The 13528-nt window shown below is 40.9% G+C and overlaps 1 protein-coding gene across 1 annotated transcript in view; it reads left to right on the forward strand.

Annotated features, from left to right (window-relative positions):
* Positions 1-13528, forward strand: part of RASGRF2 (Ras protein-specific guanine nucleotide-releasing factor 2) — a 267751-nt gene that overhangs the window by 23288 nt on the left and 230935 nt on the right. The gene's annotated exons all lie outside the window — the stretch shown is intronic.

Below are 13528 nucleotides of genomic sequence, written 5' to 3' on the forward strand. Positions count from 1 at the left end.
CATGATGTACTCTGCATAGAAGTTAAATAAGCAGGGTGACAATATACAGCCTTGACGTACTCCTTTTCTTATTTGGAACCAGTCTGTTGTTCCGTGTCCATTTCTAACTGTTGCTTCCTGACCTGCATACAGATTTCTCAAGAGGCAGGTCTGGTATTCCCATCTCTTTCAGAATTTTCCACAGTTTATTGTGATCCACACAGTCAAAGGCTTTGGCATAGTCAATAAAGCAGAAATAGATGTTTTTCTGGAACTCTCTTGCTTTTTCCATGATCCAGCGGATGTTGGCAAGATCTCTGGTTCCTCTGCCTTTTCTAAAACTAGTGTCTATTCTATTTTTATGCAGTTGCAATAGAAATTCAAACTATTATTATTATTTAAAAATTAAATAATGATATATAATTCTATTTAACTTTCAAAATACATTCACATATTTTAACCATTGATTTCTTAATAACTCTATATTGTGTTTCCTTTGTAATTCTAACCACTTAGCTACATGGTTAAACTTATTAATGAATTATAAAATTCATTCTCTCAAAAAGGAATAATTTTTTGTGTATAATTTGAAGTCAGAGAACTATAAGAAATTAATATTTCCTGAAATCCCATTCCTCAGAAAAAAACATATATTAAATTGTCAGAGGATTTCGTTCAGGAGTTTTTTTCATGGGTATGAATATAATAAACAGACATTTTAAAAGTAAAGCATAATCAATATCATATTTTATATGTAGAGTTGTGGATCTTGATTTTTTAATTGAACATTGTATTGTGAGCATTTTGTTTGTCAGTAACTATCTTTCAAAACATTATTTTAAATTACCATACAACATTCTTGCTATCACACAGATGTACAGTAAACATTCTGCTGTCTGATGTTTAGATTGCTTTAATGTTATAAAGCTGTGCTTTGGTGTAGTAAGTAATGCTGCAGTGAACATCAGGATGACATTTGTGAAAAAATTGTCAGGGCAGGTGGAGGCACATGCAATTAAATTAATAAACAAAAAAGCAGGAAGTGATAGGCAGCTTTTAGCTATGACCGTAAGGGTATTTCTCTCAACTTCTCCACCTTAATAAAAGCTATTTTCTCTAATAAATGCCCCACTTTCATTTCAAGGTAGTATTGTAGCTAGTTGAAAACCCAACAGGAAATATAAATTCCTGGAATGGAGGTACAATCTCACCTGTGAGTAAAATACAGAAACAAATATGGTCCAATACAGTAGTCTAATTTGGGGAAATAAAACTATAGACCTATAAATGCATTTTGGTGGGATTTACTCTTCTTAGGAGAGAAGGCAATGGGCAACCCACTCCAGTGTTCTTGCCTGGAAAATCCCATGGGCGGAGGTGCCTGATAGGCTGCAGTCCCTGGGGTTGCTAAAAGTTGGACATGACTGAACGATTTCACTTTCACTTTTCACTTTCACGCATTGGAGAAGGAAATGGCAACCCACTGCAGTGTTCTTGCCTGGAGAATCCCAGGGACGGGGGAGCCTGGTGGGCTGCCGTCTGTGGGGTCGCACAGAGTCGGACATGACTGAAGTGACTTAGCATCAGCAGCAGCAGCACTCTTCTTAGGAGGTGTTTGTTTGGATTAGTTAGAATGCCTAGGACCATGATGAGCTCTGTTTGAATGAATAAAATAGAAATGCCTGAAACTACCACATTCCATCGATTTTAAGCATATTTGGATTGTGATGTTTTACATTTTGTGAAATTAGAATGTGTTTTCAGTCAATGTGCACATTTGGTTGATGTGATAATACTTTTCCTATACACCTTTACTAATTTAGGTGCATTTAATGATACCATGGGCTTCCCAGGTAGCTCAGTGGTAAGGAATCCACCTGCCAATGCAGGAGACACAGGAGATGCAGGTTTGATCCCTGGGTCAGGAAGATCCCCTGGAGGAGGAAATGGGAACCCACTCCAGTATTCTTGCCTAAAAAATTCTATGGACAGAGGAGCCTGGCAGGCTACAGTCCATGGGGTCTGAAGAGTTGGATATGACAGTATGAACACACTTAATGATACCATGATAAACATAGACTGGGAATTTTCAGACTAAGATACTTGACAGTTGTGTTTGCAGTGCTGTTTGCTCTGTGTATTTGAGCCTGACATTGACGTTGACCCTGAAGTTGCTCAGTCGTGTCCGACTCTTTGCGACCCCATGGACTGTAGCCTACCAGGCTCCTCCGTCCATGGAATTTTCCAGGCAAGAGTACTGGAGTGGGTTGCCATTTCCTTTTCCAGGAGTTCTTCCCAACCCAGGGATCGAACCCAGGTCTCCCGCATTGTAGGCAGACGCTTTACCATCTGAGCCACCAGGGAAGTCCAAAACAAAAAAAAAATATGGAACACTTCACGAATTTGCATGTCATTTGAGCCTAGAGGTATATAAATATCTCTATTATATCATAGGCTTCCCTGGTGGCTCAGATGATAAAGAATCCGCCTGCAATGTGGGAGACCTGGGTTCGATCCCTGGTTTGGGAAGATTCCCTGGAGGAGAGTCTGTCTAACCGCTCTAGTATGCCCCATGGACAAAGGTGCCTGGTGGGCTACAGTCATGGGGTCGCAGAAAGTCAGACATGACGGAGCAACTAAGCACAGCACATATTGTATCATATGCAGTGGGCTTTTGACCTTTTGATAATAATTAAATATAAGGATGGGAAATGTCCTGACCACGTGAGAAAGAAGAAAATTCAATGCTTGGTTTTTAAGGTGTTTACTCTCCTCTTATCGCGGTTGTTATCTCTTCCTGCAGCCCCTTTAAATTACACGATCTTCGGTCACTAAAATTCAAGATGTTGCTTCTCCATAAAACATTAGCAACTTTTTTGGCAGTGGGTCTTTATTTTTCAAATTCTTCCATTGGGTTAGAAAATGGCAAATTTGACGATTCTAGCTTGTCCTTCGGCGAAGGCAGTGGCAACCCACTCCAGTACTCTTTCCTGGAGAATCCCAGAGACGGGGGAGCCTGGTGGGCTGCCGTCTGTGGGGTCGCACAGAGTCGGACATGACTGAAGCGACTTAGTAGCAGCAGCAGCAGCAGACTGTCCTTAAATTGAATTGTGTTAACATTTTGTGATTTAAAGAAACCAGAGCAAAACAATTAAATCCTCCTGGGATAATCATTCTTTCCTACCTTTGAAGTTGTTAACGGCTGCCTTGCCTCTTGCAACTTCTAATCCTTTCCACTAAGAACATCTTTCATGTTCCTGGTGTTCCACCAGCCCTACCCCATCACACCTCTCCCTGTGGCTTTTGATAATAAGAATGATTTTGGCCCCAAGCAGAACTTCTGAAAGAATGTCACTGAACCTCTTCTGTCCTCTTATTTTAAAACTTATATGTTGCTGTGAATTTAAATAAATGGGCTTTCTAGTTTTGTTGTTTAGACAAAACATTTATGTATTGTTATTGATGTATAGTTAATTTACAATGTTGTGCTTGTTTCTAGTGTACAGCAAAGTGATTCATATATACATATATATATGTGTTTTCTATGTCTGTGAGTCTATTTCTGTTTTGTAAATAAGTTCATTGCTATCTTTTTTTATATTATACAAATAAGTGATATCACTTGATATATATCTTTCTCTCTCTGACTTACCTCACTTAATACAATAATCTCTAGGTCCATCCATGGTGCTGCAGATGGCATTATTTCAGTCTTTTTTATGGCTGAGTAATATTCCATAGTATATATGTACCACATCTTCTTTATTCATTCATCTGTCAATGGAAATTTAGATTGCTTGACAAAACATTTTATTTGAAGATTATTTTAGCATCCTGGAAGGCAGGTTTGTTTGGAGACTCAGTCACCTTCCATAAAGGAGGAAAGCCCTATGCCTTTTCTCCTGGCAGTCTTGTTGGCTAGTGAGGTGGGCAGCCTTGTTGGCGAGAGCCCTCACAGACCACACCTCCTGCATACCCACTTCCCAGATTTCTCAGGATTGCTGCTCATGACATCACAGTAAAACCCACTCAAGTGTTTTCCAGATACTTCTAATCTCTTTTGCACATTTGTATAAAAGTTACTAGAAGTTTTGGAGCTGAGTTTTTATGTGTGACATGTTACTGTAGTCTCAATACACCAACAGTAGTTATTTACCTAATCGCTGTTATGAAGTGAAAACCTTCCACGTTAGGTTTTATTAAGACTTGTTTTTGTTCATACTATTTGGCTTAATTGATATCACAGCAGGGTTCCAGGTTTTCCAGGACAATCTTGATTTAAAATATTCTATCTCTACAGTCCCATAACAGCATTTGGCTTTCAGGTCATGAGGTCATGATTTGCTTTGAAAATTATGGTACCTGTACTTCCTGGTAGCTTTGAAAAAATTTGTGAAATTCTGGTTAGACTCTTAAATGGCATTCTCAGCAGTCCATGTGGTACAACTGGGATGAAAGAGACTTTCTTACAAGGGTTGTGTTTTTGTTATTGGAGTTTGTAAGTGCACACGTGTGTGTATGTTGTGATGCTTTAGTAACTAACATCCTCTTTAAGAGGTATTCCAGACAGTTCCTTTCTCATGCTTAAAAAGTGCTTTTCAGAAGCAAAGCTTCTAGTTTCATGGGAAAATTGCAATATATTAAATTTGTCTTTGAAGAATAATAATATAAAGGATATAAAGTGTGTCATAAAGGGAAAAAGAAGTTTGACCTTGAATTAATTCACTAGCAGTATGTGGCTCATGCCTTAAAACGATAAATCAGGACAAGGGTTAGATTATTGGCTTTTCTGCTGTGAAGGCTAGCAGGTATATCCTCACCTCATGTGTCTTTTAGGAAACCTGAATGTGCTCACAAACCAGATCCCTCTGCATCAGAACCCAGGCACTTCATTCCTTCCTTTATTCACTAAGCAGACTTTGAGCATTTGCTGCAGAGCATTATACCAAGGCCTCTGAACAAAGTTTCAGGTCTAGCCCCTGATCCTGAAAGTGCCTGTCTAGAGGGGAGGTAAGGTGGTATATTTAAGGAGTTTTCTGAGGATATGTGAGGCTTTGTAAAGGCCGTACACGTTTGGGGGATGAGGAGGACCTTTCTGGCTTTGTGGTCAGAGAGGATTGCAGGCACATCTGTGGTCTTCAGTCCTTGACAGAGGAACCAAGTTTAACTCGTAGGAAAAAGGAAGAGCTAGGTTCATTTTGACTTCAGCTGGGACATTTAGGTTCAAGTTGGGAGTAACGTTTGGGAAAAATCGGAAAGGCACTTGGAGCAGACCACAATCACTGGCTTGTGCATCATGAAGAGCTTGGAGGGAACTAGTGTGGACATGGGAGAGTTGAAGAGCTAATCTAGCACCGTGTTCTGGGAAAATGGAACAAGGAAATACGGGAGCCTGAGAAGGAACCTGGGAATTTGGTTCTATTATTAGTAAGGTTCACTGTGAGGCATTTTTCCTGATGTCAAACAGGGCTTTACAAAATTAGATCAGAACAGTATCTCTCGAAGAGAGCCCTGTGTTATGAGAAATATCAACTTGTGTGCCTTGGTGTTTATTAATTGTTAAAATGGGTTCACACCAAAAAAGTTAAGAAAGCAGAAAAAGCAGAGTTATCCAGAGTGAAGCAGGTTTCTTCATGACAGGATTTCTCAGAATCTTCACTGTGCAAGGGGCTTTGTTAAATCTCCCTTACTTGATAGCCTATTCCAGAACCAGGGTGGGCTGGCACAGAGAGCTGCAGGGACCAAGCTGTGGCATGCCTGTGGGCCTCTGCTCTCCCTCTGGCCCACTTCTATTGCCCACACATTGGGGTCTTTGCTCTGGCAGATGCAGGGCACTGGATGGAGTTGTCCCTGTCTGGGAATCTCGACTGCTCAGTCTGCTCTGTCATGGCCACCTGTCCCAGTGGCAGTGTGACCTGGGTTCTCAGGAGGAGGCAGGATCTCACTGAAATCCAGGTTAAGTGTCAGCAGTGTCCCTGTCCACCTTTAAGCCACTGTCTTCATCTCAAAAGTATCTCCCATTGAGGGCACTTGGGTGCAAAGCTGCTTGCCACCTTGGATGGGCCACTCAGGCAAAAGGTGCTGTTTAAGTACCTACGTGATATCCTCAGTTTTGCCTGTTGGCCTGCCAAGCCATAAATATTTATTATCTGATCCTTTACAGAAGAAAGCTTGCCTATCCATATAGTAGCCACCAGGCCTATGTGGCTTTTGAAACCTAGAATGTAGCTAGACAGAATTGAGATGTGTTATAAATATTTACACTTACACATGCTCAAATTTGAAGACTTGGTACCAAAAAAAAAAAAAAAAGAGCATAGAATATCTCAATAATTCTTTTTTTAAACTTGATAAGATGGTGAAAGAATATTTTAAATACATTGGGTCAAATTAAATGTATTATTAAAATTAATATCACCAGTTTTTCTGTCCTTTTTCCCCTGCAGCCCCTAGCAAATTTAAAATTACATGTGTGGCTTACATTTGAGAGCACATTATATTTCTATAGTATAGTACTTACTATAGCATAGCACCCAAGTTTATTGCCCTATACTCTCGCTTCCCTAGGGGCTCAGATGGTAAAGAATCTGCCTGCGATGCAGGAGACCCAGGTTTGATCCCTGGATGGGGAAGATCCCCTGGAGAAGGGAATCTTCTAGTATTCTTACCTGGAGAATTCTTTGGACAGAGGAGCTGGCAGCCTATTCTAGTTTGAGAATTTGTGCTTTGTTGACAGCTAGTGGCACCCCACTCCAGTACTCTTGCCTGGAAAATCCCATGGATGGAGGACCCTGGTGGGCCGCAGTCCATGGGGTCGCTAAGAGTTGGACATGACTGAGCGAATTCATTTTCATTTTTCACTTTTATGCACTGGAGAAGGAAATGGCAACCCACTCCAGTGTTCTTGCCTGGAGAATCCCAGGGACGGGGGAGCCTGGTGGGTTGCCGTCTATGGGGTCTCACAGAGTCGGCCATGACTGAAGTGACTTAGCAGCAGCAGCAGCAAGCTATAATTTAATAGATGTAAGCTCTTACTCTTAAAAATATATACTTTCCTTTATGTTTTTCAAATACAGCTATATTTACATTATTTTATAGTTTATTTTTGTTTGCATGTTTTAAACAACCTATGAGCTATATATTTCCTATGCTATAAAAATCATGACTGTATCATGTCTACTCTGATTCAGCAACTCCACTTCTAGCCTTCTGTCCTAAGGAAACCATTGGATGAGTATTTAAGTACTATGCTCATTATTGCCTTTAATGAAGAAAAATTGGAAACAATTTTTGACGCCCCACCCTGAAGATTGATTAGCTAAATTATGAAATATGTACATAATTATATTGCCAATATAAGTTATGGCAATAAATTATTAAAAAGTATTTATAGACAAGCAGTATTTTAAAGAGAAATTGTACTTTAAAAATTCTGAATGGAAGAAAATAGGTTCTAACTGTTTATACTAATTCTCTTTGGGTTATTTTAATTTTCCTCATGCCTACGTATATGGTCTAATTTTCTATAATCTGTAATCTTATGTAATTAATTAACTACTTGATAACTTTGTAACTAATATATGAAACAGCTCCTTGGAAAAAGTTCAGAATTCAAGATGAACATATTTATGAGGCATAGGAATTCATTAAAATAGATTTTGTTGTCACATAATGAAGGATATTAAATAAAAAGCTTTTTCCTCCAGATTCCTCACATATTGCAAACAAATTGTCTTGATATTAAGGTGAGTAGTCATTGGTAGGGAGTAAAGAAATTTGTACTACCTAAAAAGTAAAGTTCTTATTTGAAATCCTTCCAAGATCTACCTGGAGTCTTCACTTCACCACAATTGTGATAGCCAGTGATTTTTCCTCTAAAATAATTTCCTGAAATTTTAAATTGTTTCATGGCTAGTTATTTTTAAGTGACCTAGCACAGGAAGGATGTGGAGGGGGTGGAGTACCATGGGAACTCCTGCCAGTTACTGGAAAAATTGTCTGAAAGTGGACTAGGGCCACCAAAAGTAGTCTGAAGAGATTGCTGTTACAAAGCAAAGGTTTTTTTCTCTTCAGAGAGTGTGTGCTTGACCCCAACAGGTCTGAATAGGTTTTTACCATTTTGTTTATTTCTGTGATGAAATTCAATGCTGAGAATTAGTTGAAAATGTAAGAAAATGACTCTCATCATAGTAGTTAATGGGTGAGCCCCAGCTAGCAAGCAGAGCTCTGCAAATGGGATTTGCCTTTAACATTCACAAGGTTAAAGTTTCATAGAATCTATGTTCTGATGTATTTTAAATAATTCATCTATTGCTTCGGCTAAGTTAAGGGGGAGTGAATCACTGGCAATGTGTTTATCATTAAAAACTTGGTGATAGATTCTTTAAATTATTAAGACATTAATGGAGTCAAGTGTTACCTGCAAGATCATATCAGTTCAATTCAGTTCAGTTCAGTTCAGTCGCTCAGTCGTGTCCAAATCCTTGCGACCCCATGAACTGCAGCACGTCAGGCCTCCCTGTCCATCACCAACTCCCGGAGTTCACTCAAACTCATGTCCATCGAGTCAGTGATGCCATCCAGCCATCTCATCCTCTGTCGTCCCCTTCTCCTCCTGCCCCCAATCCCTCCCAGCATCAGAGTCTTTTCCAGTGAGTCACCTCTTCGCATGAGGTGGCCAAAGTACTGGAGTTTCAGCTTCAGCATCATTCCTTCCAAAGAACACCCAGGGCTGATCTCCTTCAGAATGGACTGGTTGGATCTCCTTGCAGTCCAAGGGACTCTCAAGAGTCTTCTCCAACACCACAGTTTAAAAGCCAAGGGACTCTCAAGAGTCTTCTCCAACACCACAGTTTAAAAGCATCAATTCTTCAGCGCTCAGCCTTCTTTACAGTCCAATTCTCACATCCATACATGACTACTGGAAAAACCATAGCCTTGACTAGATGGACCTTTGTTGGCAAAGTAATGTCTCTGCTTTTGAATATGCTATCTAGGTTGGTCATAACTTTCCTTCCAAGGAGTGTCTTTTAATTTCATGGCTGCAGTCATACCCAATTATCTCTGTAATTAAAAGTAAACTGACGAAGCATTTCAACTGGCACATACACACTACTATATATATAATAGATACCTAATAAGGACCTACTTCATAGCATAGGTAACTCTACTCAATACCTGTAATGGCCTATATGGGAAAATAATAGAAATATGAGTGGATGTATGTATATGTATAACTGATTCATTTTGCTGTACACCTGAAATTAACACAACTTTGTAAATCAACTATACTCCAATAAAAACCTTTTTAAAAGACACGCACAAAAAAGTTACCTGCTCTGCGCAGATAGCTTGTGAGTCTCTGTGCACTTGCCAGCTCTCATACGCTTCATACAGCATTGGGATTATTGTGCTTGTTATCTCTGCATCCATTTGTCTTCTACTAAACTCAGAGCTCCTCGACCACCACATCTGTGTCTTACTTTTGTATCCCTAGCTACCAGTATAGGGTATATAGTTAGTGTCTTGCTGATGTTTATTGAAAGAAGGAAAGCAGGAGAGGAATGTTCTGGGATGTAGAATTATTAATTAATCCCTCTTTCAAAAGGCATTAATCTGAATGGCCTCCTGCCTGATGCTTTGCAGACATGAGAAAATCCAGCAGTCTCTAACTTGAGAGCTTAAGCTACGTATTTTGCAGATAGAAATCTCTTAGTACTGATATTTGTTAAAATTCTTCCTTTTATCTCATTCATCACCACTTGAGTTCAGACCCTCCTCTTCCCTCAGTGGCACTACCTGATGACCTCCAGGCCTCCTTTCCAGTCTGTCCTCCACATTGCCATCACACCTCTCTCTTTAAATTAGTATGATCAGATTAATTTCCTGCTTAATATCTGTTCCTGGCTCCTTGTAACTGCTCGATAATCCTGCCTTCTTTGCAGGGCACTGCAGCCCTCAGTGGGTTGACCTAGTTTCTCCCACTCTCCCCATGTCTGGGCCCCAGTCATACCACACAGAGGTGGCTATCATTCTTTAACAGGTCGGATTCTTTGCTGTGTTACTGCTCAAAATGCTCTCCAGCTTCCTATTTCTGCCAGGTGCTCTCCTCTTCCATGAAAGAGCAGCTCTCTGACCCCCTTGGGGAGTTTGCCACACCGTTCTGGTGGTCCCTGTCCAGTTCTTCTCAGCTCTCTGATTTACCTTCTGTATTTGTCTTTTGCTTCTTGACTTCTACGTCAGTTCCCTTGGCTCAGCTGCAGTGGTCAAGAAACAGGCGCTCCCGTTTACTGAATGCCAGTGTATGCCAGGCACTGTGTTGACTTGGTTCCCAGTGGATCACCAAGTCCTTGGGGGCTAGAACCTTTGGGGGATAACCACTTACTCTGGGCTGAACACCTAGTTGGGCAGGAGCTCTCTAAATAAAACATAATGGTTGACTGAAGACCTTTCCATCATCTTTTAAAAGAAGCAGACAAGTAACCTGAGTCATGTAAATTCAACCCTCATTTTATTTTGGCTTCAGGAAGAGACAGTTTTTGCAAATATGTCAGTGGTGGGTGATTGCTTGGTGACATCACTCATTTAGCCGGCTAGTTTGTTTCTGAGCGAATCATTGTACACTGGTGGGAAGCAGACCAGGAAGGGAACACAGGAAATACGGTTTCCACTTAACAGTCCAGAGTGTTGCCCTGGAACACTGAGAGGAAAGGAGAATAAAGCCAGATTAGTGGTGGTGATTTGTGTAAAATGTAGATTCTTGGGTAAAGGAAAACCACTGTGAAGTAGCTCAGCATAGTTTCATATGGCTTGAAATATTAATACTTTGTGACATACATTCTGTTCTCCAGCTGCCACCTCCATCTCTCCTTTTACTTTTTGCCTCTGTATTTGATCAAGGTGTGAAGTTCCCTTCTCCCATCACTGTCAATCCAGGCACTGGTTCCTTAGAAAGCTACGTTAGGGATCACCTTGGCAACACTTCCTGCTCTATCTGTCATCTTTCTCTTTATTTCATTTAAATCATTATCATTTCCACTTAGATATATAGCTTTGAAATAAATGTACCTTATGTGTATGTTTTTATTTTTTATTAGCCTGCAAAGTACTTGTAGCCATGGACAATATCTTTTTTCTTTTTAATTATGTGGATATCTTAGTACCATTCTCTGAAGGTTTAAATGTTGAAGTCTTTCTGAATTAAATCATTGTTGAGTGTTTAAAATCTTGGTTCAGGCCTTGATGGATACTGTTTGCATTTATTTGATAGTAATTGAGAGAGAAACACATTTCCTGGCTTCAGATACTGACTTTTCTGTGTATTAGCAGTCTAACCTTTCTGTGCTTCACTTTTTCATTTCTTAATGAGGCTAAAAGTCATATCTATTGTACATCCATAGGGTTGATGCAAAGATAATGGTGTTGAGACATGTGCAAAATCCTTAACAATGTATGATATATAATAAGTGCATGATACATACTAACTGCTATCTATGGTTTGTACATACAAGCACAGAAAAATGAATTCTAACACAATAAACGTAGTTTGCATATATAAATGATTTATTCCAGTGATTATAAAATTGACTTGTTGCAGGCATGAAAAAAATTAATGTGACATTGTGACTCAGAAAGTTGAACACTGTTACTATTATTTTGTAGAAGAAAGAACTCCTTTACTTGTGTGTTGATACCTAAAATCAAATTAAGTCAATTGTAGAAAGTCTGGCCTGAAGATACACCAGATGTTAAAAGAATTGAGTAAAAACATACTTATGGAAATGTTTTTCATGAGTTCACTTCTGGGCAGCCATTTTTAGTTTAGGCATTCCACTGTAGTGGGGGCTCCTTTAAAGATTCCTCGGTGTGAAATTTTGTGTTGGAGCAAACTTTATCATTGGAACAACCAATAATGTTGTTGCAGTTTGGAGCTATTACTGTGAGAATGGTGGGAAAATGTTTTCATAAAATGCCCCATCGTGTTAGCAAATGAGAACTGGAGGACGGCGGTGGCCCATGAGCGGAGCAGTTACCCCACTCCCTGTGCTTGCTGAAATCAACAGCTCCACTTTGGCAGCCTGGGCTTTATTATATTCCTGCATTCCGAAATGTATTCCATTACTCCCGACACGATACAGTGTAGTTATGCTGTAGTTAATCATGCCATCAGTCAATTTATAAAATTCAATATAATCGTATTGTGTAAAATGCAATTACAACACGAGTCATAATGAGATGTGAGGACGGATGAGTCCTCTGGGAACTATTCCTACTTCTAAAGTACTGTTCTTTGTCTGGATTATTTATTGGATTCTGGGGTGCCTGTGCTTATGTAGTCTATTTTCCTTTCTCTTCCAGCCTAACTTTAGAGGCTGCCAGGGTGGGGAGGGCAGATGGCTTTGTCTGTAAACATTGCATACATGTTTGTGCTAGGAACTGAGCAGGAGCTGCATTCCCTGGGGAAAGGAGGGCCATTTTCTTAGCACACAGGTGCCTTCGGTCTGCTAAGCCCTGTGTTCCCAACACCCAAAGGAACGTTCCTTACTGAGTTTTTTTCTTCTTCTTTTTCTGTCTAGCTGGAGCCCCATTTTCTAAATCGCACAAAGGCTCACTGTATGGTCCAATAGTAGCTTGATTTCCAGGGTCCGTAGGAAGGAGGTGAGCTCCTTCACACCTGCAATTTCATGGCCAACTCAAAGCCTGCTTTTGGAGTCCTGAGGATCCTCCTGACCACTCCTGTAGTCTCATTGCCTCTGGAAGGAGCGGAGTGGGAACTGTAGCCACAAGCAGTTCAGACCCCTGTTGCCAGGCCAAAGAGTTCTGAGGCTGGGGCTCGGGTCTGCTGGGGCACTTGCCTTCCCTGGGAGGCTTGCTCTCGATGGCAGTGGCCCTGTTGGAATGAGCAGGGCTGTCGGTCCAGGTGAAAGCCTGTTGCGGGCTGGGGTCGGGGCTTGTCAGGGTGCTGCTCTGTTGCCCAGGCCAGCCCTGTTGCAGGTCGTGTAGCCAGTCCCAGGGCTTGTACCAGCCTGAGCTCCGAGCTCCCAGCACTCTGGGCTCCTCTTTGTTGGCTCTTCCTACTTCCCAGCTAGGTTTTCCCATCCCATGGGGTGGCTCACTGGCTGGTTGGCTGGCATGCCCCTTATCCTGATGGCTTCTAACCTCTATTCTGTGGACATCCCTTGGTATGACTCTGGGAAAGAGTGGAGTTCAAATTGTCTTCCTACATTGTAAGTGCTGATTTCTTACTATACAAAGGTTCACACGGTTGAGCTATATAAGCTCAGGTAGGTGATGGCGCTATTGTAGTGGAGGAGTTTGTGAATCAGACTAGAGCAGGAGAGGTACCTCCAGGAATGTCAAAACCTCATTTTAATTTAGTTTTACTATAGATTTCTACCACCCCTTGTTTCTGTCTGCTGCTGCTAAGTCACTTCAGTTGTGTCCGCTTCTGTGTGACCCCATAGACAGCAGCCCACCAGGCTCCCCCGTCCCTGGGATTCTCCAGGCAAGAACACTGGAGTGGGTGGCCATTTCCTTCTCCAATGCATGA

Source organism: Bison bison, unplaced genomic scaffold (genome assembly GCF_000754665.1).
Source record: "Bison bison bison isolate TAMUID 2011002044 unplaced genomic scaffold, Bison_UMD1.0 scf7180017864490, whole genome shotgun sequence".
Classification (NCBI taxonomy): domain Eukaryota; kingdom Metazoa; phylum Chordata; class Mammalia; order Artiodactyla; family Bovidae; genus Bison; species Bison bison.